The sequence below is a fragment of the Lissotriton vulgaris genome, chromosome 8 (genome assembly GCF_964263255.1).
Source record: "Lissotriton vulgaris chromosome 8, aLisVul1.2, whole genome shotgun sequence".
NCBI lineage: Eukaryota > Metazoa > Chordata > Amphibia > Caudata > Salamandridae > Lissotriton > Lissotriton vulgaris.
The window spans coordinates 508,420,058-508,447,986 of record NC_141696.1 but is presented as its reverse complement, the minus strand read 5'-3'; the positions used below and the strand labels follow the sequence as shown (position 1 = coordinate 508,447,986).

The 27,929-nt window shown below is 40.0% G+C and overlaps 1 long non-coding RNA gene across 1 annotated transcript in view; it reads right to left on the bottom strand.

Moving 5' to 3' along the window:
- LOC147697238 (uncharacterized) overlaps window positions 1–27,929 on the bottom strand; it is a 594,731-nt gene that overhangs the window by 264,755 nt on the left and 302,047 nt on the right. The gene's annotated exons all lie outside the window — the stretch shown is intronic.

Below are 27,929 nucleotides of genomic sequence, written 5' to 3'. Positions count from 1 at the left end.
GGCAGAGAGTACTGGTATGTCATAAATTGCCAAACATATCTATTGGAATGCAAGCACGATTGGGTGACAGCAGTGTAGAGTTGCTCCCTCACAGATAATGGCTAAACTGTCTGATACAGCGAGGAATGATCATAAACACAAAGGTATAGGACAAGAGGTGCCAAACCCTGAAAAAGTCTGTGCCACATAAAAAGGCAGAGTTCAATTACAAGGTGAAGCACAGGACACAAACATTTCAGCCCTACACCATTCGGAATTGCATATTTTAGGAATTAAACATCTATGTTGGGAAAAGCAATTAAGACATTAATGTATAAATTAATTACTATGTGAGACTTACAGAAATGCGAGAAGGTTTAGTACCAAAGGGCCACATGTATCAACATCTGCAATAGCGATTACCTAATTGCGATTTTCAGCTAATCACAATTAGGTAATCGCTATTACAAATGTATGAAACTCATGGAATGTAATTAAGTGATTCTTAGGGGGTCGCCAATGGATCTATCTCATTAATATTAATGAAGTGTATCTTAATTTGCAACCCATTAGTAATCGCTAAAATCACAGGGATGGTGGCCCGCTGGGGTTAACAGAAATCACCATGTCCGTGATTGCTTTTTAATAAATAAATCTTTTTTTTACATGCCACCTGTTTTCCTTAAAGAAAAACGGGTTGCATTTAACAACAACAACAAAAAAAGATTTCTTTAACATTTTTAGGAGCAAGGAGAGATCCATGGGACCACTGCCTGCTCTTAACATTTTTACAACCATTCCTAAGGGGGATGGGGTCCCTAGGGGACCCCTTCCCATTTGCGATTGGGTTACCACTAACTTGAAGTTGGTGGTAAATTGTGAATGTTTTGCCACTGCATTCAATGTGACAAAACATTCACACATACCCCTGAGATTTGCTATTTTGAAGTGACGCCCTAAACACGCCCCTTCCAAATACCAAATTGCAAACCCATTCTGCGATTTGATAACAGGTTGCCAAATCAGAAAATAGGGTTTGATATATTTAAAAGGTGTTTTTGTATTTGCAATTGGCCCATTTGAGAAAGCAAAATTGGTTGATACATGTGGCCCAAAATGAATTACTGCTCCATAATACAATTAGCAAGCACAATACCAAATAATTCAATAACTCATAGGTGATACAAACACAGAAGTTTTAGTTGTACTATCCAATTACATAGCATTGATCACTTCAGACAAATGGATTTCTAAATTGTATACCTGAAAGTTGACAAATGGTCTCTGCACATATATGTTATTATTTTGTGTTATGCTATGTATTTGTAGAGCGCACAACTCATCCAGAAGGGTACCCTTGCCCAGGCACGGCCAGTGCCGGGCGTTATACTGGGGCAGTGACGTCAGGCAGGGGAGGGTCAGGGTGGGGGGTTGTAAAATGCGCGATATGCACTATTAGAGGTAAGTACTGGAAAAAAAGAAAAACGAATTTCGTTGCCCACGCTGCATCACATTTGGCGATGCAGCGTGGGCAACGAAATTCGGTTTTTTTTTCGGTACTTACCTCTAATAGTCAATATCCCGCATTTTACAACCCCCCACCCTGACCCTCCCCTGCCTGACGTCACCACCCCAGTATAACGCCCGGCACGGGCCATGCCTGCCCTTGCCCCGAAAGCAGGAGTTGCCTAGGCACAGGTTAGTCAAAGTGCCATGTCTGCAGTTTCTTGTGAAATTCAAGAACTAAAGAGGTGGCTGTGATATGGAGAAACAAGTTAGGAGATCGATACGTTTTTCAAAATCTGGCGTTCTGGGCAGAATTACACTTGTCAAATTCCAGGCCTTCACAGCTATTCCCCATTTCGACAGTTTAACTGATAATTACAGGAATTTTATGTGGAGAGTCTGGTTTGTGTCAAATATTCTGCCGACCCAGAACCTCTACAAATAATTCTTTATTACTTAAAATCAGGTACCATGTATCAAAGCCTTAAGTTCTCGGGCAAATATACATTGCAAACATGCTTGGTTTTCATTTTATAAAGACTCTGGGGCAGATTTATGTTAACTGGCGCATCCCCAGGGATGCGCCAGTTAACGTGCGCCACAGTGCGCCACAGCTCCGCCACCCATGGTGCGCCGCATTTATAATGCGGCGCACCATGGTGCAAAAACGGCACAGATGCGTGGCGCATCTGTGCCGGAAATGTGGCACATTGCTGGAGTTGCGTCGCAAGCGCGACACAGCTCCAGCAAGGCTCGGGGGTGCCCTATCTATACAATGCTGCGTCAAGACCTACGCCTGCTTCAAGCAGGCGCAGGGTTTTGACGCAGCATTGCCCTGAAAGTGACTGAGTGAAATCTCATAGATTTCACTCAGCCACTTTCAGGAGGCGTTCCTGCGCAGGAACGCCCCCCCCCCTGCGCAGGAACGCCTCCTTATGGCGCAGTGCTTTACAACGTGACGCATCTCCTAGATGCGTCACGTTGTAAATAGGGCGCATTGTTTGTGCCGCAGTTGCGTCAAATAAAGTGACGCAATTGCGGCGCAAAGAGGCGCAACGGCCTCATAAATCTGCCCCTAAGAACTTCCAAAGATTGATCAGAGGTGTGTACAGATCCCAAATGTCAGATTATGGACCACAAATTATTTGTAATCCCATTGTTTATATTAACAGCTGTTGGCATCATTAAATCATACGTACTTTAATAGAGGAATGTAATCAAAGTAGAGACATGAAATTACGTGCTAACACTGATTACATGACAAACAATGTTGATTGTAAATTAGTATCAACACCTAGTAGAAAAAAACATACAGTAATAAAGTGAAAGTTTGCATAAAAAGGTCTTCTCCGGGCGCATAATTTAGAGAGGGTTGTGCCGCATTTAATGATGTACTAATTCCACTGCAGGTTGCAATGACAAATCGTTCCTAGCTGGATACCATCTGCTAACTGCACCTTAATGAAGTAGCTACTGTGTTTATGATCCTCTCTTATTTTATTAATTTTTATACTTTGTTAATGATTCTTGGCATTAGGAATACATTAGCCAGGCACACATTAATGAAAAGCACCATTACAATTACACTCAGACAACACATACATGTACCATCAAAATATTAAAACGTGCTGGACTCCCCCAACCAATGGAAAGACAGGGAAACCTTTAACTCATTGCTACCAATTACTAATGATAACCCTTTTCTCTTACAGTTCTTAACAATTACTGTGTAACTACTAACAAGACAAGCAACTTGCACACTTATCTTGTACTAGCTACAGCAGTGTTTGCCATTTCAGTGCACTATACATACCAGGACCCAGATTTATATAGAAGTTAAGCCCCGTCGAGCAGCAAGTAACGATGCTGTTCTGCTCTGTGTTCATGAACAGGAGAGAGAACAACGGGGCCAGTGGCAGTTGGTGAAGTCTGAGAGTGGTAGGGCTGAGAGGGGCCACGACATTTTTATGCAAGTCAGTGACAATTTACTGTGAATTTTTTTTATGGGGTTAAATGTAGTTCTCAGGCTGTTGACAAAACTGAGTTAGAAATTTAGTGGCCAGGCAAAGTTCGTTTCACAGCAGAGTGCACTGTTTACAATTATATTTTGTGAATGGGGGAGATCAACGCCGGCTCCTTCATAGGCCTGGCAAAAAGGCGCTGCATGCAGGTAAGTCTGCATCTGCTGTGTTTAAAGAGCAGACTCCCTTGGCCTTTCCGTAAATGAAGTCAAAATCCGTGGATGTCTGAGACTTTTGAAACATCGACACGCTCCCATCTCTCTCAAGATAAGGCCCTGCGCTTACCCCAATTATAGAGCATATGTACAGAGACAATGACAAAAGAGAGTTGACCAGGCCCCATACCACAGAGGCTTGCAAACACTGGAGTTGACACTACCCTTTGAGGTACAGCTAAGCAAGATTCGCTGCGCTTCATATGGGCGAACAAAGCGCACTATTTTACTGTTTGCTCTGTTGAAAAATGTTGAATACCTGCAATCACACTTCATAGCAGGGAAAGGCCAGACATTCATTGTAATTTAAAAAAAAATCTTGAGTGTGTCTGAGTCACGGTCAGCAATGCGTGCACTATTGCCTAGTAGCAAGAGAAACAAAAGCCACTTTTCATACCAGGGTGTAAGATGGCACCAGTTACGTTACACAAAGACACATTCATTTACTTTTAGGCACGAGGAGATTTAGATTAAGTGATTTGATCAGGGTGAGAGGAGTTTGAGTGGACACCGAGACTTGAGCCTGGTTCCTCTGTTTGTAATCTATATCTAGTCACACTCACACTTTATTATTAGCACCCTTAACAATAAACAGCACCAGCCTACTGCCGCATTTTCGAACACTGCTGCAGTGACATTTGCATACCACAGAAACCCTTAAACATAGGAAATCAACAAAACCGAGTTTACCTTTTGTTTTACTCTGTGGCCCACCGCTTCTGTACTTGAAAAGTGCTTGTATTTTCGGCGGCCCGGGACATTTCCAGTTGGCGAGGGGGCTTAGGAGGTGATGGGAGGAGGGGTCTTCCCTGCAGCACTCCCTCATGTGCAAAGCTGTTAATGGTGGCAATGTGCACAAAGAGGTTAAGAGAGGTAAGAGCAGAAATGGCCAATCACTGCACGGCTTCATGATAAAGCCATACTGTGCTTGGTCATGCTTCCCCTCACGCTGCCTAGTGCACCAGAGCCAATCTAGATCATGCACCATGAGAGCAGAACCTGGATTGGCTTGGGCAGGTGCAGTCACTGCTCATTAAGAGGCTGAGGGGCTAAGTTTATATTTATATTTGGTGCCATTCCATTGGGGTTTGATGTGAAGATGTTGGACAGATGTCAGCGAGAGCTTAACTCCTTTATTTGGAATTACAAGGCAACTAGAATTGCGTGGAAGAAGTTGAGGAGGAGAAGGGAGAAGGGGGGCCTAGCCCTACCGGATCTAGTATACTACGCTTGGGCCTTTCAGTTGTCCTACTCCAGGATGTTACTAAAAACACCATCGAGTCTTCTGGAGGTGGCAATGTATAAAGCCATGTTAACCGGAGCAAATTTACCAGCTGACGGATTTTTATTTAAATTTGGGAGTCAGAAATACTTCAAGAAAATAAGACTGAAAATTATACAGTCTTGGGCTAGGGGTTGGCTAGCCATTAGAAGTAGATTGGGGCTGTCCTACTATTCCAACTTCGCTCCCATATGGGACTCCCCGGGTTTACCGGAGTGTCTCAGGGACAGCTTATCTTCCTCACTAGAGGAAGCAGGAATTTTCTAGATGGGGAGAATTATTGGTGGATGGATCGATACTTCCCTGGGATGTATTGCATGAACGTATAGGTCCAGCTTTCTCTAGATTTAAATTCATTCAGCTGGAAAGCTGGGGGAGAGCCCAGCGGCGCAAAGATGCATTACTCGGGAAATCTAGCTCCCTGGAGCAGCTGCTACTAGAAAGACCTAGGGGTGGTAAGGAGGTGGCCTTCTGGTATTGGCAGCTTCTGGAGGAAACCGATGGGGATTTCACCCTTCCAGATGAATTGTGGAGCGAGACAATGGGCTTACAATGTGAGGAGATATGGTTAAGATCTTTTGCGCTCCTCTATAAAGTGGTGAAACCATCATGGCTGAGGCGTAACCATTTGTTCACAGCACACGGGGCTTATATGACACCGCAGAGACTTTCCAAATTTCTCCCAGACAAGAAGTGTAACAAATGTAATTTACCAGGAGCTTCAGATATTCACATGTTCTTGGAATGTCCCAACATCGGTCAGTTCTGGGAGGAAGTGCTGTCTACCTTAAATTGCATTATGAACACTTCATTAGTAATTTCATTGCCACTAATCATCTTTGGAATCGAGGACAGTATTTCTGGCGAAGCAAGATCTTTTCTGTTTTATGCTATTCTGTTGGCTAGGAGACAGATCTGCATAAGGTGGGTGGAAAAATCTGCTCCAATATATTCGGATTGGCTCACGTCACTATACGAAACATCAAAGGTGGACATGGCTAGAGCTTGCAATAACCGTAATCTGGCTTTTTGGGATCTGTTGACACAGTGGAGATAGTGTTCCGGGGTTTTTTTTTGTTTTTTTTTTTTTTTTTTTCCCCGGGTCCTATGATTATGCCAACACTACTCCTTGGACCGGGTCTGGCCCCGATACGGTGTTTTGGTCCTGCAGGTTGAGACATACCTAGATGGAGTCAGCTTAAGAATTTACATTTCCCTTCTCCTTGGGACTTCTCTGCCACCAGTAAAATATCTCGGAGTCCAGTTCCAGAGATGGGTTTCATCTTTTTGGTTCCCTCTCTTGGTCGGGGACACGCAAGGTGGTTGGCATTTCCTAAGTAGTGGGTAAGGCAAATGAGGACAAAAAAAAAAAAAAAAAAAGAGGCTGAGGGGCTATGGATGTGATTCCCCTCAGCCCCCTAATTGCACTGGTGCACTGGCGTAAGGAAAAGTGAGGGGGTCTCCCTGCACGGTACTTAGGGGGGCCCCCTCCAGGCTCAATCAGGAGCTCATCCGGCCAGAGTTCAGTGCCGAGGGAGCCCCTTGGAGCTAGGGGCCCCCCGCACCACATGGGCTGTGGGAGCCTGTGTTACGCCCCTGCACTGGTGAGGCAAGGGCTCCAGCGCGCATGTCAGGTTGGTCACAGAAAAGCAGCTGACCAACCCGACATGCGCAGAGTGTGGACTCAAGTAGAGACCTAGGTATGCCGGAGAGGACTTGTCTAGTTTCTACTTCTATTGCTATGAAGCTCCTCCCCTGCCGGCCCGCATTCACTGCCCTGCCCACTGAAGAATCAGGAACTGTAAATGCTTGGATGCAGCACAGCTAAAAAAAAGCTGATGACACGGTAATTTTTTATTTATATTTATTGAGCATATACTTATATTTAAGACGGGTCTCTGGGGTGGATAAATATGGCTGGCAAAATGCCCCCACGCCCTAATAAATTAACTGCCCCTTGAGCGGTGTCATATATATAGATGTGGTGCTGCTCTTATATATCTACCTTTGCTGGTGCGCATTTAGCAGCTATGCGTCTATAAAGGCACCCTTGCATCATAGTGCACAAGTGTCTGCGCTGTCTGAAGCATAGATTTTAACAGGGAAGGGTCCTTTCCATTGCAAAAACTAGGCTTTAAGGCTTTCCCACTTTGAAAGTTTGCTGCACAATGTGGAACCAAAGCAAAGTGGGAAAAATGAGGAGTAATGAAAACCTTTTGCCTAGTTACGCCTGCCTCGAGCAGGTGCAGGATTTTGGAGCAAATCACAGTCTCCAATTCTTTGTAGCTAGGAATTTGCATCAAACGCCAAGAGCGGTTGCATGGGAACGCTTATTTACCACCCATAGAATCCCTCCATGACTCAAAATAACACAAGGCAGCATTACACAGTTTTGGCTTATTTTCGGTTACAACCCAACGTGAATCGCAATTTGCACTGGATAGTAACGCAAACCTGATGCAAAGTGTTTTTAAATCTTGGTCCAGGTGTTAGCATCACCCAACTCAGAGATCATAAAAGTGTCGATCTTAGAGGATGAATAGCTGAATTGGCTCTGCCAGCATCTGAATATGTAAACAAAAATGTATCCACTGAGCAATACTAGGCACATCTTACGGCGAATTAAGCATTTGTTGAAGGTTGAGGGTGAAGTTAAGTGTTCCAAGACTGATCATGTGAGCTATAGCTAAGCAAAAAAGGCCAGCCTTTCTAAACCATACCACCATACCTCCAGAAATAAGTTAAAGAACCTTTAAAGTTATGTTATTCTTGGCTGAATGTGCCAAGTTCGAGTGCCAATGGAAAACAAGGATCAACAACTCAAAAAAACCATACAGGAAATATAATCCAGAATGGAAGATCAAACCAGTTTAAAAAAAAACAAATAACAGTGTTCACTAATTAGCAAAAGAAACAGTATATGGTTTAACATTTTACATTGTCCTTCAAAGGGAGCAACCATAAATAGTACATACATGTGTAAGGGCCAGATGAATAGTGGAGAGGTGTGGCGGAACACTTAAAAGAATAGCCATCTGACTTTGGTTCTTAAGACACCTTGCTTAGATCTTTTGTGGTGGTTTAGTCCCTTTTCTGTTGACTGCATGTATGCTCCTCAGCCACCTCTCGTTCATGCCTGCCATTTTTTAACAGTGCTGCATGTATTAGGTAATTAGCTAGGTTGCACTGGTGCATTTCTGCATTGGTGCATTTTGCATTGGCTGCATTGGTACATTTTCATGACTACATTGGTGGTGAGCCTGTTTTATCTCAAACCTGTACCACATTGAGTATAATCGAGGTTTTTTCAACATTTTATTTTCTCTTCATTATTGCACCATGATCGTTTGCTCTTACAACTTCTTAATAACACAATTTATAAGCAGCAGTGTATTGGCCGTAATTTTTATGCAGGAAGGGTTACGTCTACCTTATTGCATTCATCCTAACTTTATTATTAAAGGATAAGATCTGTATTTATAAATTTGAGAAGATTATCGTAAAATTATTTACTTTTAATAGTCCTGAAGAGTCATCCATAAGTGTAATTTGAGCAGCCATGGGTTGTATTATTAGTCATGTTTCTTCAGAAAAGAAGAATGTTGAAAACGACCTGTTGGCTATTTCAGATAACATAAAGATGGTGGCACATTTTTTTAATACTTTCCATAAGAATAGCTTCTGGAGAAGCTAAGCAAAGAAAAAATGAAGCCCAATGAAAAAACTACTTGGAGTGATTATGGCTTTTTTGCTGCAAGTCAAAGGGCAATCCTACAGTGATCGAAATAGATTGAGAAGAATTTTGACTAAAATCCTGAAAATTAAAAAGGTGAAGTAACATTAGGAAGATTAAAATTTGTAAAGGGCAGTATGTTTTTAAAGATACAGTCATCGCTAAACGTTTTGCTGATTGTTATGAAGAACTACATGCTCCTGAAGCGCTCCTTCTGAAACTCTCTAAATATATATTTTTCAAATATAGAAACTGAAGACCTAGATACAATTATTGTGTTCTAATTGGAAAATGAATTACATTAAAAGAAACGCTATTTCTCTTAAAACGCTTTCTAAAGGCAAAGCCCTTGGGCCTAATGTTTTGAACTATTTTTACAGTTTACCAACATTGCTATCCATAAATTATTTTTTTAACGATTTTATGTCTATTGGAATTCCTGGTGGCACGTTTTCAAGAGCCATGTTATGCTCAATTCCAAAGACAATCATGTTAAAATGGCACATTTTGATAGCAAATTGTAAAGTAAGGTTCTATTTTTGCAAATTGAAACTTTTATACTTGATTTGGATGGACATGAGCAGTCTGATTTTGTCCAAGGTCATTTCATTTCTGATAATAATAAGACTTGTTTTTATTTATGGAGCTTGAAAAGCTAAAGTATCAATGGCAACCATTACATTCAAGCTGAAAAAGCTGTTAATCCCAACGGTTTGGATTCTCTGATCAGCTTACTGAAGTGGCAAGGTATTGGTTATAAGAACTTACAGTACATACTTCCCTCATGGCTTCAGTTCTCTGCAAATGACATTCACTCCTCATTCAAGGGGGCAGTAAACAGGTTGTTTTACTTCCCTTTATGTGATTTCTTTTAGATTTAACCCTCTTTTTGGAAGGACTGAAGAGAACTAATTCCATGTCAGTTTTTGTATTAGCAAATAAAAATGTTTTTGAGTATATGATAATGATGATTTGTTTTATATAGCCAAGTCTGTAGCTTCATTGCCCAGCTTCTTGACGAAGTAAGAGGCTTTTCCTGATGTTTTTAGAAATTGAATGTTGAGAAACCTGAGAGGCTTCCTTTGAATAAAAATGTTTTGGGTTGTAGTTTTGGGTTGTAGTTCAACCTTTTGATCAAGCATGGGTTAATACTAAAATTAGGTTCTTGTAAATATGCTGTTCTAATTCTTAAAACATAAATGCATTTAAAAGCTTGCCAAAATTAAATCTAACATTGTTTCTTAAACAGAAGAAAGGTATTTCTTATTTTAATGTTGGTGCGGTAGCTTAGACACAATCAAGATGGCTCAATTCTTCCTGTTATTACTTTCCCACTGCAAATGGCACCATTTTGAAGTCCTAGAATATTTTTCACAAAGATTGATAGATTAGCTTTTAATTTTTATGGAATAGGAAGAGAGCCAGGATTTTATTAGAGAAATTTAAGAGACCCACGTATAATGGTGGAGTTAAACTTTTGGATTTCCTCAAATATCAATCTGTTTTCAGGTTGGAAGATACTTAAATTAGTATTTCAAATTAGTAATTCATTCTGAGAGGAAACTGAACAATTTAAATCCCTTCTCCTGTAAAGAATTTCATACATAGCACACAGAACAAAATATTGCCTACCGTTTTAAACGTCATGTTCTTTAGTAAAGCCTCATTTCAAAGACATACTTTCACAACAAAATCAATTTATGTTGAGATCTTTATGGTAAAGTAATAAGATTAAAATGTAGGGCAATGTGATATTTTGGAAAGATGGATGACCCAGGGAATGTGGTTGCTCAGCTTTTTTGGGATAGCAACATTATCTGCTTTCCAAACCTGAACCACATATATAAACTCTCAAAGAACTATCAAAGAGTATGATACATTTGTAAACTTGTTAACTCTTATGACAAAACATGAACAGCATTTCTTCACTGAAAATGTTTGAAGATTGTGTTCCTAATGTCTTAGTGATGTGCACGATTTGAGCTAAAACTTCACAGATTTAAATGTCTAGCTCTCTTAACATTAATTTAAATAAATCAAATATTGAACCGTTATGGGAAATTTACAAACCATAAGATACTGCAAATCACATGGTATGTGATTGCAAAATGGCATTGTACATTTGGCCCTAAGTTTGCATATTTATTAAGGAAACTCTCATTCCTCCTGCTTAGCTTCAGGCCAAAGTTCAAGGCATACAGACTCTAGCAGGTATAATCATGCCCATTGTAGCCTATGATTTGATGTGTTCTGTCACAGCCACTAGATCTCCCAAACTTCCAGACACTTACACCCAGATTTATCAATATTTGATACAGCACAATGTTGCAAGACAACTTGCTGCACTACATCAAATGGAGAGGGCAGGAATCTGACATATTTACTAAGATATGGCGCATTTCTGTTCTCTCACTCCTCTGGCACACTATGTGCTGCCTAGCGCCTAAGCAAGTATCCTTGACCCGTGGTACCAGATACCTTTCTGCACACAAGCAATCCTTAGAGGCCTTTTCCTCTTTCTAAGTGCCCTGCAGAATGCAGCACACTTAGAAAGAGGAAACAACGGTTAACAAGGAGAAATGAACACATTTCTCCTTGTGGTGCCTCTATCGTGAAGGCATAGAGCTTTGAACATTTTTGACTGTTTTACAATGGCATGTAAGCATACATAAAAGCATACTTCAGCAATACTACTTCCCATACTCATAAATGCTTTATAAATCACTGCCTTCAATTCTCTCTATTACTAAAGGACAAGGGAACCCTCTAGGTAAGCAAGGACCTGGGGTATCAGTTAAGCAAAAGACAACGGTCCTTGACAGGGAAAATAACAACCTCAATAATTATAGGCCACAATATGCACTGTAATGAACGAGCAGTCCAGCCGGACTTTAGAATTTATTCAATATTTAAATATGTTAAATCAGACGGAAAACAATGAAACAGTGGGACACAATCCTGCATCCACAATGCTACACATACAGTAGACAATACATACAATTAGGGTATTTCAGGCATATAAAGGAACAGGAGCAAAAGGGCAATTTTACAGTGTATTTGCTTCACATATGTGGGAAACACATGGTTTTTTGGCACATAATAGTGAACTAGTGTTTAAACCACATATTATGTCGACGGCGTTTCGATCCAGTTAATAATAATGGATCATCATCAGGACATTCATTGCTTGCCTGAATTTAAAAGCATGAGAGAGAGGTCTCGCGGAGTCAAGAGTGAGCCGGCTTCCAGTTCTGGAGCCTGTGGGTGACGGGGTTGTTTGAGCTGATGATTCAATTCGAATGCCCAAGGGGTATAGCACCTTGTGAACTGAGGTTATTAATTAACCTGGAAGGGTTGACCTACAAACCGGTCGGTTTGTAGGAGGGCTGACAAGGGCGCATTATGCCTCACAATAGAGTTAGTCAAGAACCCAATGGGGCTAAGGTGCAGCGCGCTGCCGGTGATTGTAGTCCGGTATTGATTGCAGTACTGAATGTGGAACCGGTGAAGTTACCTACGGAATAGTGATTAAGGCTCCTACTACGGAGCACAATAGCCTGTGATGGGGTCCTGGGGGAAGTCCGGTATTGAATGTAGTACCCGATGAAAGTACCTACGGATTGGTGAAAGCTCCTGCTACGGAGCGCGGTAGCCTGTGATAGGGCTCCTTGCATTCACAATGGAACTCCGAACAACGTCACGGTGCACAGTCGCGCCGTGGACCGGGACGTTGTTCGGAGTTCCATTGTGAACGCAAGGAGCCCTATCACAGGCTACCACGCTCCGTAGCAGGAGCTTTCACCAATCCGTAGGTACTTTCATCGGGTACTACATTCAATACCGGACTTCCCCCAGGAGCCCCATCACAGGATACCGTGTTCCGTAGTAGGAGCCTTAATCACCATTCCGTAGGTAACTTCACCGGTTCCACATTCAGTACTGCAATCAATACCGGACTACAATCACCGGCAGCGTACTGCACCTTAGCCCCATTGGGTTCTTGACTAACTCTATTGTGAGGCATAATGCGCCCTTGTCAGCCCTCCTACAAACTGACCGGTTTGTAGGTCAACCCTTCCAGGTTAATTGATAACCTCAGTTCACAAGGTGCTATACCCCTTGGGCATTCGAATTGAATCATCAGTTCGAACAACCCCGTCACCCACAGGCTCCAGAACTGGAAGCCGGCTCACTCTTGACTCCGCGAGACCTCGCGCTCATGCTTTTAAATTCAGGCAAGCAATGAATGTCCTGATGATGATCCATTATTATTAACTGGATCGAAACGCCGTCAACATAATATGTGGTTTAAACACTAGTTCACTATTATGTGCCAAAAAACCATGTGTTTCCCACATACGTGAAGCAAATACACTGTAAAATTGCCCTTTTGCTCCTGTTCCTTTATATGCCTGAAATACCCTAATTGTATGTATTGTCTACTGTATGTGTAGCATTGTGGATGCAGGATTGTGTCCCACTGTTTCATTGTTTTCTGTCTGATTTAACATATTTAAATATTGAATAAATTCTAAAGTCTGACTGGACTGCTCGTTCATTATAGTGCATATTGTGGCCTATAATTATTGAAGTTGTTATTTTCCCTGTCAAGGACCGTTGTCTTTTGCTTATTCAATTCTCTCTAAGCATGATTCAAGGATGTGAAGCAGCAAACAGAATATCTGATTTCTGCAAACTTGCTAAGTCATATCATTGTACCTTTGGCATGGATACACTGAAGAAAAAGTATTCTGTAAGCGGAGACCTTTATTGAGTAGCAAGAACACAACCACAAGGCATAACACTAAAGGAGGGTCAGGTTGATATTGGTTGCCATGTACCATCTAATAGTGTTATTTCTCCAGATGTACTGACCTTGGTTTCGTGGAATGTGGCAGGGTTGAGAAGTAAGGTAACATCTTTGGATTGGTTATCCTTTTTAGATACCAGGGATTTAATTCTTTTTCTGGAAACTTGGCTGGTGGCACCCAAATTTAAACATGGATATCTTAATTTTTATGTCCCAGCCAATCCTAGCCTGCGGGGGAGACCAAAGGGGGGGTTTACTTATAGGGGTAAAACAAGATAGTAGATACTCTATCCAGCAGTTGGACACCAAAAGCGCAGATATTTTGTTAATTCAAATTAAAAGCCCTGATTGTAATGATTTATTGGTTTTTAATGTTTATTCTAGGGGATCGCCGGGAGGCAAATCCTCCGAAGTAACCAATCAACTAGACGCTCTCCTTGAGCTCTACTGTAAAAAGGGTAATATTATAGTAGCAGGGGATTTTAATTGTTGTTTTGAACCCTTAGACAGTAATGATATAGACCTTACTTTTGAAGAAGATCATACTTGAAATATCCCTCAGTTGACATTAGTACCTATTAAAAAATCGTCAGAGGCCGTGCTCCAACTCAAAGTTTTATGTGTAGAACACGGGTTACGTGCCACAAATGGGAGAACAGCTTCTGACAAACATGGCGCCTCTACTTTTAATAACGGTGTATCTCATAGTCGTATAGATTATATCCTCATTAATAAAGAGAACTGGCTTAACATTAAGGATATGTTGATAGTGGAACGAGCAGAGAGCGATCATGACCCACTAATCTTATCATTTAGGGTGTTTAAATCTCACCAAAGTGAGGGTCCGCAGGACTGTGTGGAAATAGCCCTTTCTAACGACACTAGAAGGATAAGGTGGGCTAATTGCCTAATGAAAGAAGAGAGTATAGTTGCTATGAGGGACTTGACTGTCCAGGCTACAGTGGAATTCCAGAAAAACCCCACTGTGAAGGAAGTAATATCAAATGTCGGCCAGATCCATGATAACTTTTTTAGCCAATTACAGTGTTTTTTTGTAAAAAAAGGTGACAAATAAGCAGATTAGGCCTGTTAAAAAAGAAGACCAATGGTACGGCAAGTCATGTAGGGTAGCATATAAAGCCCTATCAGATGCTGTAAAATCTAAAGATTTGGCTAGGATTAAGAGTGCCCGTGTCATGTATAAAAAACACAATATAATGCAAAACGTGATTGGGACGAGGAGTATTGGAGGGAGCTGCTGAGCGCTAGTAAAGAAAGATCAATATGCTCCTTTTGGGATATGGTCAAATGTGGAAAGGGGATAAAAAGGGGCGAACCAATTAATCACGTTTCGCCCAACCTTTGGGATTCCCACTATGCTTCCCAGTTCGCGTCTATTGAAGCTGCTGGTGACGAGAGTGAGGTTTTTTCCATCTCAAACCAGGTTATCATTCCACTATCCTTTACTAGAGCAGAGGTCATTAAGATCTTGAACACTATCCCAAAGGGCAGAGCCCCAGGTTTAGACTTAGTCCCAGCAGATTTATTTATGCATGACAGGGAGGTTCGGGCTTCTAATATTCAAATGCTAGCAAACGGCATAGCTATGGGCTCACCCATACCGGAGTCCTGGAAGGGTGCCGAGATTATCCCGATCTTCAAGAAAGGGGAGCGTTCGGACCCAGGAAATTACAGGCCGATCAGCCTTATAGCTTGCATACAAAAGGTGGTAGCAAGGCTAGTACTGCAGCGAATCCAGGGATGGATTGAGGCCAATGAAGTTTTGTCGCCTCTCCAGGCCAGGTTCCGCAGTTATACAAGCACGGTGGATCAAGTTTTTTAAGATTTGTTTTAATTTATTGGCGGGTGGTGCTAGTAGGGGGGGCACACTTTTTGCAGCTTTCGTTGATCTTAAGTCAGCATTTGACTTGGTGCCAGGAGCAAAAATGTGGGGAGCCTTTCAAGATCAGGGCATGCCCCCGGATATTTTGTCCCTTTTAATTAGATTACACAAGGACAATTTTGTCCAAGTCCGATGGAACCAGCAGGGGGGTGTAACTGACAAATTTCCAATCGCCAGGGGAGTACGCCAAGGGTGCGTACTTGCACCGACCCTCTTCTCACTATACATCAACAGGGTGATCAGCTATTTTGAACATCAACCAACCGATGCCCCAAAGTTGGATGGCAAGCTGATATCCCTGCGGATGTTTGCAGATGACACGCTACTAATTTCAAAAACCCAACAGGGCCTTCAGAAGGCCATTGATGTTTTTGAAGTCTTCTGCAAAGACCATGGACTTCTCATTAATACATCCAAGACTAAGTTCATGGTCTTACACAAATCCAAGTATGTAAGAGGGAAGGTGGTAATGAATGGGGTTCAACTTGAACAGACCCAAGTATTTACTTATTTGGGCATTACCCTATCATCTAAATTAGATTGGAAATACCACTCAAACCAGGTGGTCACGAAAAACGCGCAATTGGCGGGAGCCCTTACCAAAGAATTTTATTTGTCACATACTAGGCCAATTACCCCGGTTCTAAAGATTTATGATGCTAAAGTTGGAGCAGCTATCCTTTACGGTGCAGAATTGTGGGGACTTAGCAATCTAAACCAATTGACAGGAATACAAAATACATTTTTGCGTGGCATTACAGGCCTCCCAGTATCAACCCCATTGGCTCCTCTCTTCTATGACTTGGGATCTCAACGCCTCGAAGATATGGCTTGTTATAGATCAGTGGCTTACTGGAGGAGATAGTGGGTTACCCCAGAACTCTCCCAGTATGCTCCGGTCTTTCTCGAGGTTAGAGATGCCGATAGGGCTCATAAAATATTATGGTTGAGAGAGGTAAGGGCAATTTATATTGCTATGGGCCTATCCCCTTTGTGGGATGACCCATTATCGAATGCATTTCCCCCTAGAAAAGTTTTTAGAGATTTGTACTGGAACATGCTTGTGTTAAAAAGATTTGGTCATTGTACAGGCCCATCCCTAACGGTGGAGTTCTTAGGACGAAAACATTTTCCAGCTCTTGAGGGTTATTGGGATTGGATTACCATTCCTAGGGACAGGAAGAAATATCATCAGTTCAGGGTTGGGACATTACCAATCAATGCCTTCACTGCAAAGTGGCGCGGGGGAGATAGTTCCACTTGCCCCTTTTGCCCCACTCAACGGGAAGGCATTGGACACATACTCTTTGGCTGCCCTGAATATAAAGTCCCTAGGACAACATGGTTAAAAAAAAATATTTGTTTGCAGTTAGGTTTGAAAACAGGTTGTGAGTCCATTAGGATTCTCCGAACCGATAACCCTCAGGTAGTGGTTATAGCTGTTGCCAAGTTCCTCCTCTGGATGTGGATTATTCAAGCACGTAAAATGAGTTCACAGTGACAAATCGGGGTTTTAATTGATCATGCCAGCTGACACTATACACCTTGTAAAATGATGAATTTATAGCTTTTTAACTTCTATTTATAGACACGTTTTTAAGGATACTTGTACAATGAAATTAACTTGTTCACCTATGATTCAAAACAAATATATTTAATATTTTATCATATGTACTTAATTTATTTTTTTAATTACTTTATGGTTGGTCAACAATTGATATGGCTCGTATGAACATGTGGTATCGTGAAAATCTGCTTTCTGATATGTCAATGGATACTTTTAAAATTGTAAATGTTTAGTTGTTGTAATGTCTTTTATGTTTCAAAAATCGAAATAAAGACTTATGAACTGAATTGGGTAGCAAGAACTTTGTTAGCCTTTTTTGCTCCTTTCTATTTGATTTCAAAGGATGTGGGGCAATGAAATGGAGGCTGCAATTTTCTGCTGTCTGAGTAATGATAAAGAACATGCTATCTGCTATCTGAAGGATGAAGAGAATGCATCAACCTGTTTAGGTCTCAAGTGTGCTTTCCCAAGCTAGTCAAACAACACACAGCTCACTTGATTCAAGGAAAACCTAGACACAACACTGTGTTTTCAATCTGACAGGTAAAATTATATCCTATATTCTAGTGAAAAGGGGTACTTAAGAGACTGATGTCACAAGACTAATATCATATTTGCAAATGCACACTACTTTATATCAATGAATCAACATACTTTGTATGGCTCTATTGAGCCATAAAAGTCACATCACAAGAAGAATATTCATTAGTTAATACATTGTTAAAAGGGCATAGGAAGGGGGTAATTTCGTTTCTGTACAAATTACTGCTGTCCACTTCACTCTCCCCCCGGCCGAGGTACATGTCCATGTGGGAGGCGCTAGCCCAACGGGACATAACTGACGAAGAGTAGGCTCATTTGTGGTCTGACATTTTTAAATTTAACCAATCCACAGATTTGCGAGAGGCACATTTAAAGACAATGATGGACTGGTACTTATATCCCTCCAAATTATCTCAAATCTTCCCGGGCTCTTCAGATAGATGTTGGAGAGGGTGTGGATTACTCAGAGACTTCCAAAACATTTGGTGAGATTGCCCAACCATCCGGCCTTTTTGGGAGGAAATCTTAGCTCAGGTGAAAGACATGTTGGGTACCCCATCCCGACATCCATGGCTGATATACTTCTGGGCGTCCGAGACCCTATGTTAGAACACCAGACAAGGGAGGATAAAAGGATAATGTGGCTGAGTATTAGGGAGGCCAAGATTTCTATTGCGGCGGTATGGAAAAGGAAGGAAGCGCCAGCGATATCCCTGTGGCACTCCCGCCTCTGGAAACTGCTTAGCCTAGAGCGCATGTCTGACATCTTTAAGGATGACTTCAAGAACTTCGAGTTTAGGTGGGGCCAGTTGGTCTCCTTCCTTTCACGGGGTCTCCCATCGGCAGTCTGTCCTGCTACAGTTAGGGCTCTTCATCTTTTCCAACTCAAAGTAGGCCCCACTATTGTGGGCCCATTCCAGGGTTTTTGAGGCCACCACCAGGGTAGGGGGGGTGGTGGGGAGTGGGGGCGGGGGTTTAGTTACTTTGGTTGACTCTTTGTATGATTGTTCATTTCGATTTAACTTCGAGCCCCGATAGGGAGAGTTCTGCTATACCCACATCTACTGGGACTTTGTTTCAGCGATGGAAATGTTAAGAACACTGAATCCTGCAGAGAAGATGACAGAGCTGCCACAAGCTCCCGCTGACGTTCCTTCTCGGAATGTTTGCCCTATATACCCATACGCTTTAGAAACTGTATCCTTCAGTTGAGCTACGAGTTGTGATTGGGGTACGTCGACACGCACAACAGGGTTCTTTTGGTATGTATCATCATTTTGGCTAATAGTCATCTCTCCCCTGCGTGGGATAATGGGCGAATTGTGCCTTGAGTCGTTGAAAAATCAATAAAAAATTCTTTGACAAAAAAAAAGGCATAGGAAAGACTTTGATCAAAACAATAAACTATAAAAACCTTAAATAAAATCACTTGCATCCATTAAAGTCACAAAACAGCCATATTCAAATGGAAATATCAGTATTTTTATCATAATCTGAAGGAGCTTTCAATATAGTTCTAAACATCATAACAACGTTTTCATTTCCCAGACCTTGCAAGCGGGAAAAGGTTCTGTATGAAGTCTTGAACCCGGGCTCGGCATACTGGGTGCAAGAACTGTCTTCTTTGTTGGAAGTAGAATGTGCAAAACAAGGTAAAGAGAGGTGTGCTTTGTTCAGGTGGAGCTTCATAGTGGACGGGCGGGGCTGAAAACCAGGTGCAGTTAGTAGGTAAGGCTGCCAGAAAGTGTATAGTTTTGAATGGAAATCTTCTCAAAAGAAACATGTCTCAATTTATAATTAGCTGTAGGAAAAGTGCTGGACATGCTGGTAGACCCCGGGAGATAACACCCCTCTCCACACAAGTATCCCTTAATTGTGCCATTTGCAGGTGTTGGAGAAAAAGTTATTGTGTTTGGGCTAAGGGAATGCTAGATACGATACCCGTGTTCTAGAAAAATTCTGGAGTATCCAGATTTTCAAAGGTCTTTTTAACATATTTGAGACAAGGAATATCTAGGTAATTATCCAAATTCATACATTCTACACAAGTGGGCTTCTGGAGTTTCCAAAATTCGCTGCCACAGTAAAAGTGGGTGTATTTTGATATAATCTTCTGAATAATTTAGCCCTTCCTCATCATGGGGAAATTACGTTGAGGTAGAGTGTGGGGTTGCCAACAGTGTTCTTAGAAACTTATTTTGTACAGTCTGTAAAGCTTTGCAGTTTTCACATCCTCAGACACCCGTACCAAATGTTGCAACTGATACACATTTACTTTTATAAATACACAGCTTTCGCTTATTGGATTATGTCCTAGCCTTTTTGAAAATCTAAAAACTGCGTCAATTGCCTTTTGAAAATGCACCCCTCTTAAATTTAGTAAAAATGTACAGTTTAAATCAATATCAATCAGGACATCCAAGTACTTAAAGTGGACTTTTTTTTAATTTCTTCACCTCCAAGTAGGAACTTCCTAGTCTTGAGTAGTTTATGGCGAATCACTGACAGAATTTCGACTACAGAAATATCGACCTACAAGAATATCGAGTCAACAATATCGAGGGCAAAAATATCGACATCCTATCTACAACATGGTAAGTACAAAAATATCGAAAAAAATATATCGATGTCAAAAATATCGATGTTAAAAATATTGTTTTTTTTTTTAATATATAAATGTAAAATTAAGTCTATAAGACTAATAAATAAAATAAACATATTTAAAAGTATCTAATAATGTTTCAAAGTAATAAATAATACATATATTAAGAATACATTAATTAAATATATACAGTAAATATGTAATATATATGCACTGAACAATAAGTATTAATAATTATTTTACGAATTTATAAATTAATGAAATATATTCTAATTTACTAACACATTTACAAACATAAAAGAGTAACATAAATAAAATGTAAGTAATATAAAAAATAAAATAAACATTTGATATTTTAACAATTAATTAAATAAAATTTTGGATAGCGTAAGGGTAAAAATTTCTATTCCTACTCCAGAGAGTGCAACAGTAGGGAAAACTGACCCTGAACTCAAAAAACACCCCTTTACCCAAGAACTGAAACTGACCCTGAACCCTAAAAAATACCCCTTTACCCAAAAACTGAAAACTGACCCTGAACCCAAAAAATACCCCTTTACCCAAAAACTGAAAACTGACCCTGAACCCAAAAAATACCCCTTTACCCAAGAACTGAAAACTGACCCTGAACCCTAAAAATACCCCTTTACCCAAAAACTGAAAACTGACCCTGAACCCTAAAAATAACCCTTTACCCAAAAACTGAAAACTGACCCTAAACCCTCAAAATACCCCTTTACCCAAAAACTGAAAACTGACCCTGAACCCTAAAAATACCCCTTTACCCAAGAACTGAAAACTGACCCTGAACACTAAAAATACCCCTTTACCCAAAAACTGAAAACTGACCCTGAACCCCAAAAATACCCCTTTACCCAAAAACTGAAAACTGACCCTGAACCCAAAAAATACCCCTTTACCCAAGAACTGAAAACTGACCCTGAACCCTAAAAATACCCCTTTATCCAAAAACTGAAAACTGACCCTGAACCCTAAAAATAACCCTTTACCCAAAAACTGAAAACTGACCCTAAACCCTCAAAATACCCCTTTACCCAAGAACTGAAAACTGACCCTGAACCCTAAAAAAAAACCTTTACCCAAGAACTGAAAACTGACCCTGAACACTAAAAATACCCCTTTACCCAAAAACTGAAAACTGACCCTGAACACTAAAAAACCCCTTTACCCAAAAACCCAAAGCTGACCCTGAACACTAAAAATACTCCTTTACCCAAACTTAATTAATATTATTTAATTAGCAATTAATTATTAATGAACAATAACAAATAAAGAAAATATATTAGCACATTAGCTGTAATTGATATAATTTAATAATTAATATTATTTTCCCCAATTAATTAATTAAAAGTAACTAAAAATTATATATAAATAAATTACTCTAATTAATGTAACGAATTAATATTATTTAATTACCAATTAATTAATAATTTTAAATATGTACAAAATTCTAATAATTAATTAACTAATTAATATTAAATATTTCCCAATAAATTAAATATAAATTTTTAAAAACATATAATAATTAATTAATTATTATTAAATTACTCCCCACCCCATTCCCCTATAAACCCACATCCCGCTACAGAAAATATATATCAATTAATCAATTAATTTTTTTCCCAATTAAACAATATTATTTAGCAATTAATTATAATTAATTAATTAATCCTACTAATTATTAATCAACTTACCATAATTAAATTACTTCCCACCCTATTCCCCTATAAACCCACAACCCGGTACAGAACATATATATCAATTAATAAATTAATTAAAATTATTTTCCTATTATTTTCACATAATTACCAATTAATTATAATTTATTAATAAATCCTACTAATTACTAATCAATTTACCATAATTAAATTACTTCCCACCCTATTCCCCTATAAACCCACAACCCGCTCCGGTACAAAAACATAAAATTTACTTATAAATTTATTTATTATTATATAAAATTTATACACATATAATAGTAATTATTTTAAATACTTAAATTAAACATATAACACATACATATTAAAAAACTATACAATAATACAAATATCGATATTAGTGTCATCAAAATTAGTAACATCGATATATATGCTATCGATATTACTAACTTCGATATTACTTACATCGATATTAAGTATTTCGATATTACTTACCTTGGGTCGATATTCTGTCCTACGATATTCTTGCCTTCGATATTATGCACCTTCGATATTTCAGACTCAATATTATGGTAGGTCGATATTTCCTACTCGATATTTTGACTGTGTACCGTTTATGGCCACATGTCATTACATATGCCTTGATGTGGTTAGTTTTTTAACCCTAGGATTTCCATAAAATTATTATAAGCATCTAATAGGGACCGTAGGCCATTAGCTGTTCGGGCAATAAGAAAAGTATTGTTTGCATAAAGTAACTACTTTATATCGAATGCTTTCTAGAGAGCCACTAGCACAATAAAATCTAAATTTATAATTGTGTTTGTTTCGACCATAAAAAATGTATTTCTTTCTGTGTTAAGGCAAGCCGACAAAGCAAGCACACTGACGACACAAGTGCAGAAAGGGAAAAAAGCATCTTTGAGGCCACATGCAAGCGCCACAATTCAAAGGTAGAAGAAGATTTAATAGAAAATAGTTTGCCAAAGTACATACCAATGGGTCTGCCTGGTATGAAGCAGTGAGTGGTGCTTGAAAATGCATTATTTCTTTTTGTGAAATTTCTAGACATTTTATGAAATTCCTGCAACATATCGCGCAAAGGAGAAATTGTAGCTTGCTGGTAACTTACATTCCTTTAGGCGAGGGCATACCTCACATAGACAAGATAAATGATATACCAGCAGGAAACCCATTCAAGCAGAAACATGATCACAATTTTACAGTTCCTGCTTGATATTTTCTTCTCAAGCCAGTCCCCAGCGGTGAAAAAAGTATTTAAAGGTTTGAGAAAAGGTTGTACATTTTGCAGGCAACTCACCCCATAAGTAAAATATGATCCAAGCCAAGGGTGAGGGCTCTCTGTATTTTATAAGTATGGCCTTCCAATTTGTTGGAAGGCAGTGTGCAGTTACAAAGCTTGGGGATGATACTTTGGCTCATTCCTCAGTGGAGGTTAAAAACTTTGTGTAGCAAAACAAGGACTGTGTGGCAGAGGCAAAGTTATCCTCCTTCCGACATACCCCCTACCACCAACCCCCACCACACACCCCAGCTGGCAAACAGGCATAACAGTTATATATTACCTGAGAAGTCAAAAATAAATTAGTGGCAACACATGTCCAGCTATATTTGAATAGTATAGTAAATGGGACCAAGTTACCAAGCAAATTGAGCAAGTATAACGATTTCTAGGAAGGTTTATGAGGTTGTCCCTCTAAAGAAAGTTTAAAAATATTGTGCAGAATAATGCATTGCACCACACAAATGTTAAACGAGTTTGGTAAAAAGCAACATGTTTTCCAGGTAGTTCTTCATGGACGTTAAAAAACAATCAGACTACTCAGGCTACAAATTCTCAGGTCATCCCACTGAAAATTCTAAAAATATAGGGCCAAATTGTGTTTTAATAGCAGTATTTTCAAACATATTGACTAAAAACCAATAGCGATACAGATATTCCTGAAGATGTATTCAAGATATATTCCAATGCCTTCATGGAGTTCAACATTAGCTTAATCCTTCTAAGATAAATTGGAGGGTGAGGTGAGGTGTAACCAAAAAAGAAAAAAACTGGTGGCAGAATTGACCATTTTACAGTCAAATTTCTCTAAACATTAACTAAAAACCCATAGGTTTATAGCACTTCGTGTCATAAGGGTGTACAAACTGGCATGGCATCCTGATATTTTCAGCATGTAGCATGTTTTCTCTCCTCTCCCTTTTTCCACTTTTCATAATCCCATTCTTTCCCTCCCGTTAGGCATTAAAGTCAAATGCTATACCAAGATTTACTTGGAACAGGCAGGGCTGGAAAAAAGAAGCATTACATAGCAGAGTGCTCTAGAGATATATGCCAGAGAGTGAACTTCAGGACCTGTACAGGTAAAGGGGGAATCCCACAACTGCCAAAACCGATGCCTATACAGGAGAAACAGCTTTAATTCTTGTCCTGCTGAGGGAGTGAGTTCCTATCCTGATGTGGTACACCTGTGATGGACACCTGTGAAATCGGAGAAGACCTCTAGCCTGGCTACATGTTTCAGAGGCAGCAGATATATTCAAAAGGTGGAAAGTGTCCATTTTTCACAAAGGCTTTAGCACGCATAGCCTTTGCAATGAAAGTGGCGCAACAACTGCATCATTAGTACGCCCTTCTTTTTACCAAATTGCTGCTTTTTCATCGTTGTAGTTGTCTACGTATGAGTTTATGCTGAGGCATATTCTTTAGAGAATGCAATCATCATGCATGTCATTATCACGAAATGTATCGTTGTAGCTGATAAGCTGAGAGAAACGTTTAGGTTTTGTATTAATTTATTCAATGGAAACTTACATTACATTGCTATGAATGTTTCCTGGATTGTGGACAATTACTGGCTCTATTAAGAGATTGCTTTTTGGTCTATTGAACTCGCAGCTAGCTAGGTCCTCGTATAACTAGACAGTAAAGGGCATATTACCAACAACTAGCGATAATTTTTGTCTCTAACTTGTTTAGAGACAAAAATTATCGCCGCACATCGGCGATTTTTATCGCAGATAAACCTTGCTATTAACAAGGTTTATCGCAAATGCGATAAAAAACGGCCGAAATGCATGAATATCGCTGAAAAGTCAGCGATATTCATGCATTATCGAGCAAATGCTCTTAGCCATGTTATCCACCTCCCATTGGATAACATGGCTAAGAACTGCTCAGGGCAGGTGTTAGCTTTTGGAGATATTCGCGCTTAGCGCGAATATCTCCAAAGGTTGGTAATAGGAGATAGCGATGTTAGAGACTGTTTCCAGTCGCTAACATCTTGGCACGCCCACTTTGCATGTCATTAGTGATAAATATCACTGACATGCAAAGCAAGGCCCAAGATGGTCGCTATCTCCTATTAGCTGTCACTAACTGGTGTTAGCGACAGCTTGGTAATAGGGAGATAATTTTATCTCCGCTTTCTTGGCTTTTAAAGCCAAAAAAGCTGAGATAAACCCCCTTGATAATATGCCCCTAAGTCTCTCCTTTACCCACAGGTACTTAACTCCTATTAGAGCCATGGACAGTGAGCTGTTTGTCCCTTGGCTGCGTGTTGCTGTACACATGGCTAATGAGCTTCTATAGAGCCCAAAGGTAGGAGTTTTATGTTTAAACATAGGTAGTGATGCACTCCTTCACCCCTAGGCTTACAGCTGTTTTCTAGTAGGTAGCAAGGATAAAGCGCAAGGCTAAGCTCTCAGAAATAGGTAAGCATGCTTTGCAAGACAAAATTCATAGAGGTTGGTTGTTAGAGTTTATAAATGCTTTGGGTGGGAAAACGTTAAAAATACATCAATATTTATTTTTTATAATTTGTTGTTTTTAAATAAAATTACATGTATTTGTAAAAATTATTAAGAAAAAAAAACGTATTATTTGTGATGTGTTGTGATCGAAAATAAGGGTTAAATGTTGTGAAGAGTATTAGGGCCTTACCACGAGTTTGGTGGTCTGTTAAACGCTGTACCCGCAGTCCGACCACCGCAAGGTTGGTGGACTGATTACCATATTACGAGATGGGCAGATTGCTATTGCAAAGACTGCAGCTGTACCTCCGACACAACCAGCACACCGCAGATCACGGGAGTTGTGGTCATATAAAAGCAGCTGCCATAGGGCGGTACAGAGGAGTTTCACTGCCGTTCATATTACAAGTTGGGTTCCCGAAGAGCCGACCGCAGTGGTTGGGCCGCCGGCTTCGAGTCTGGGGAAACCAAGGATTTGGGCTGCATACTTACACCTCTCCGGCTCTACCCATGAGAGTTGAACGTGGATCCCTTGCTCCAGGTCCCCCTTCACAGCAGAATCTTCACCCTGAAGAATACGACCCTGTTTGCCACGAAATGCAGGTAAGTCCATTTTGTACCATATGCCCATTGCCTGGACATGAACACATATTGTAAGACTCATGCAACGGGTAGGTGGTATTTTTCTACATGTACCATGCAAATGTGTACATCAGACACATATGCCGTCAAAATGTACACACAGGCATCAATAGATATGGAAAATCATTGCCCACTGCTGCAAGGACACCGCAGCCACACCACAGGCCCAGTGGTCAACTTGCAATACGGGGGTCCTAAGACCACCAACACTGCGCCCTTCGAGCCGCTGCGATGTTCGGGTGGTCGGACCGCCAAACTTGTAATTTGACCCTTAACATTTGTTATTATTTTTGATAGCAAAATATTAATTTGCGAACATTTAAGCTAACATTACATAAATGTTACACTCTTTTTGGAGCAGGATGCCAGGAAAATTACAGTTTAGTGCTGGGGAAATGTATTAATACCTGGTTATTAATGCTAATATGCAAGCATTAATGTGCACCTATTGTTCATTTTTAAAATAAAGAAATCAGGTATTTAAAAAAGTTTTGTAAAAAAAGGTCACTTACTTGTAGGTGCAGGATGCCAGGACAAATAGTGATTTGGGGGTGGGGAAGTGCATTAGGTATACATTTTAATACCCAACTATTAATGAGCAGTTTCTGTTAATTTTTTAAATATGGAAATTAGGAATTTAAATACGTTTTGTAAAAAAAGGTTGTTTACTTGTAGGTTCATAATGCCATGAAAAAAAGTGGTTTTGGCGTGGAAAGTGTATTAATACTCAGGTATAAATTTTAATACCAAAGTATGGTGCAAGGGTGCCTAAATTGGTGCTAGGCAGCCAATTTTAGCGTCAGCGCTAGGGAAAACACAGGGGTTAGCTGTATTGTTGTAAATAGAGCGCATTCCTGCTTTTTAGAAATGCCGGAGTGTGTCGTTGCCAGATTTGGCACAGCTCAGTGCTCCAACATTTCCTTGTGAATATGCTCCTTTTTTCTTCTTCAAAATTTCCAATAAATGATATAGGTTGGGATGATGTTTGCCAATTGATTTGTTGAGGAAATTGTGCCATCCCTCCATTGCATTGTTAGTTGTTGCCCCTCCCTCTAAACAGGTTGTATAGCAGTTCCACCATTCAATTGCACATTTTGGCTTTCTCCTGTAACCAGATCTGCTTATATGACCAATCCAGGTATCCACAAAGTAATTTAGTCAGGGGGGCAGATTTTCCTGATTTTGGACAATGTAATAAAATTCAGAAATTGCAGTGTAAAATTCTTCCATACTGTCAGGTGGCACAAAAGTTAACACAGATAATTTATGTAGTTCACACTGTAGTTTACTATTTGCATTTGTATTTTGTATTTTATGCCAAACAGCCTACAAAAGTGAAAAAACATCCTTGAATTTTGCTTTCTGGGTTTAATTACTGTGTTTATCATTGATAATTCAAAGCCAATTGTTTTTTTTCTCTGACTTTTACTCATTGTTTTAGCTTTTACCACAGATAACAATTCTATATTGTTGAGGATTGCTTATCAGGGAGTAAATTATATACCAAAGGCACAGTATTAATGTTAACATGAATTGTGTAATTTTGGGTGTATGGATGGGGCGTAGATTTAACACCTTGGCTGCTAGGGAGATTTTTCTCTTATGCTGGACACAAACAGCAATGGGTGTGTTCATGACGAGCTCAGCTCGTCATAAGCACACGACCAGTGTAC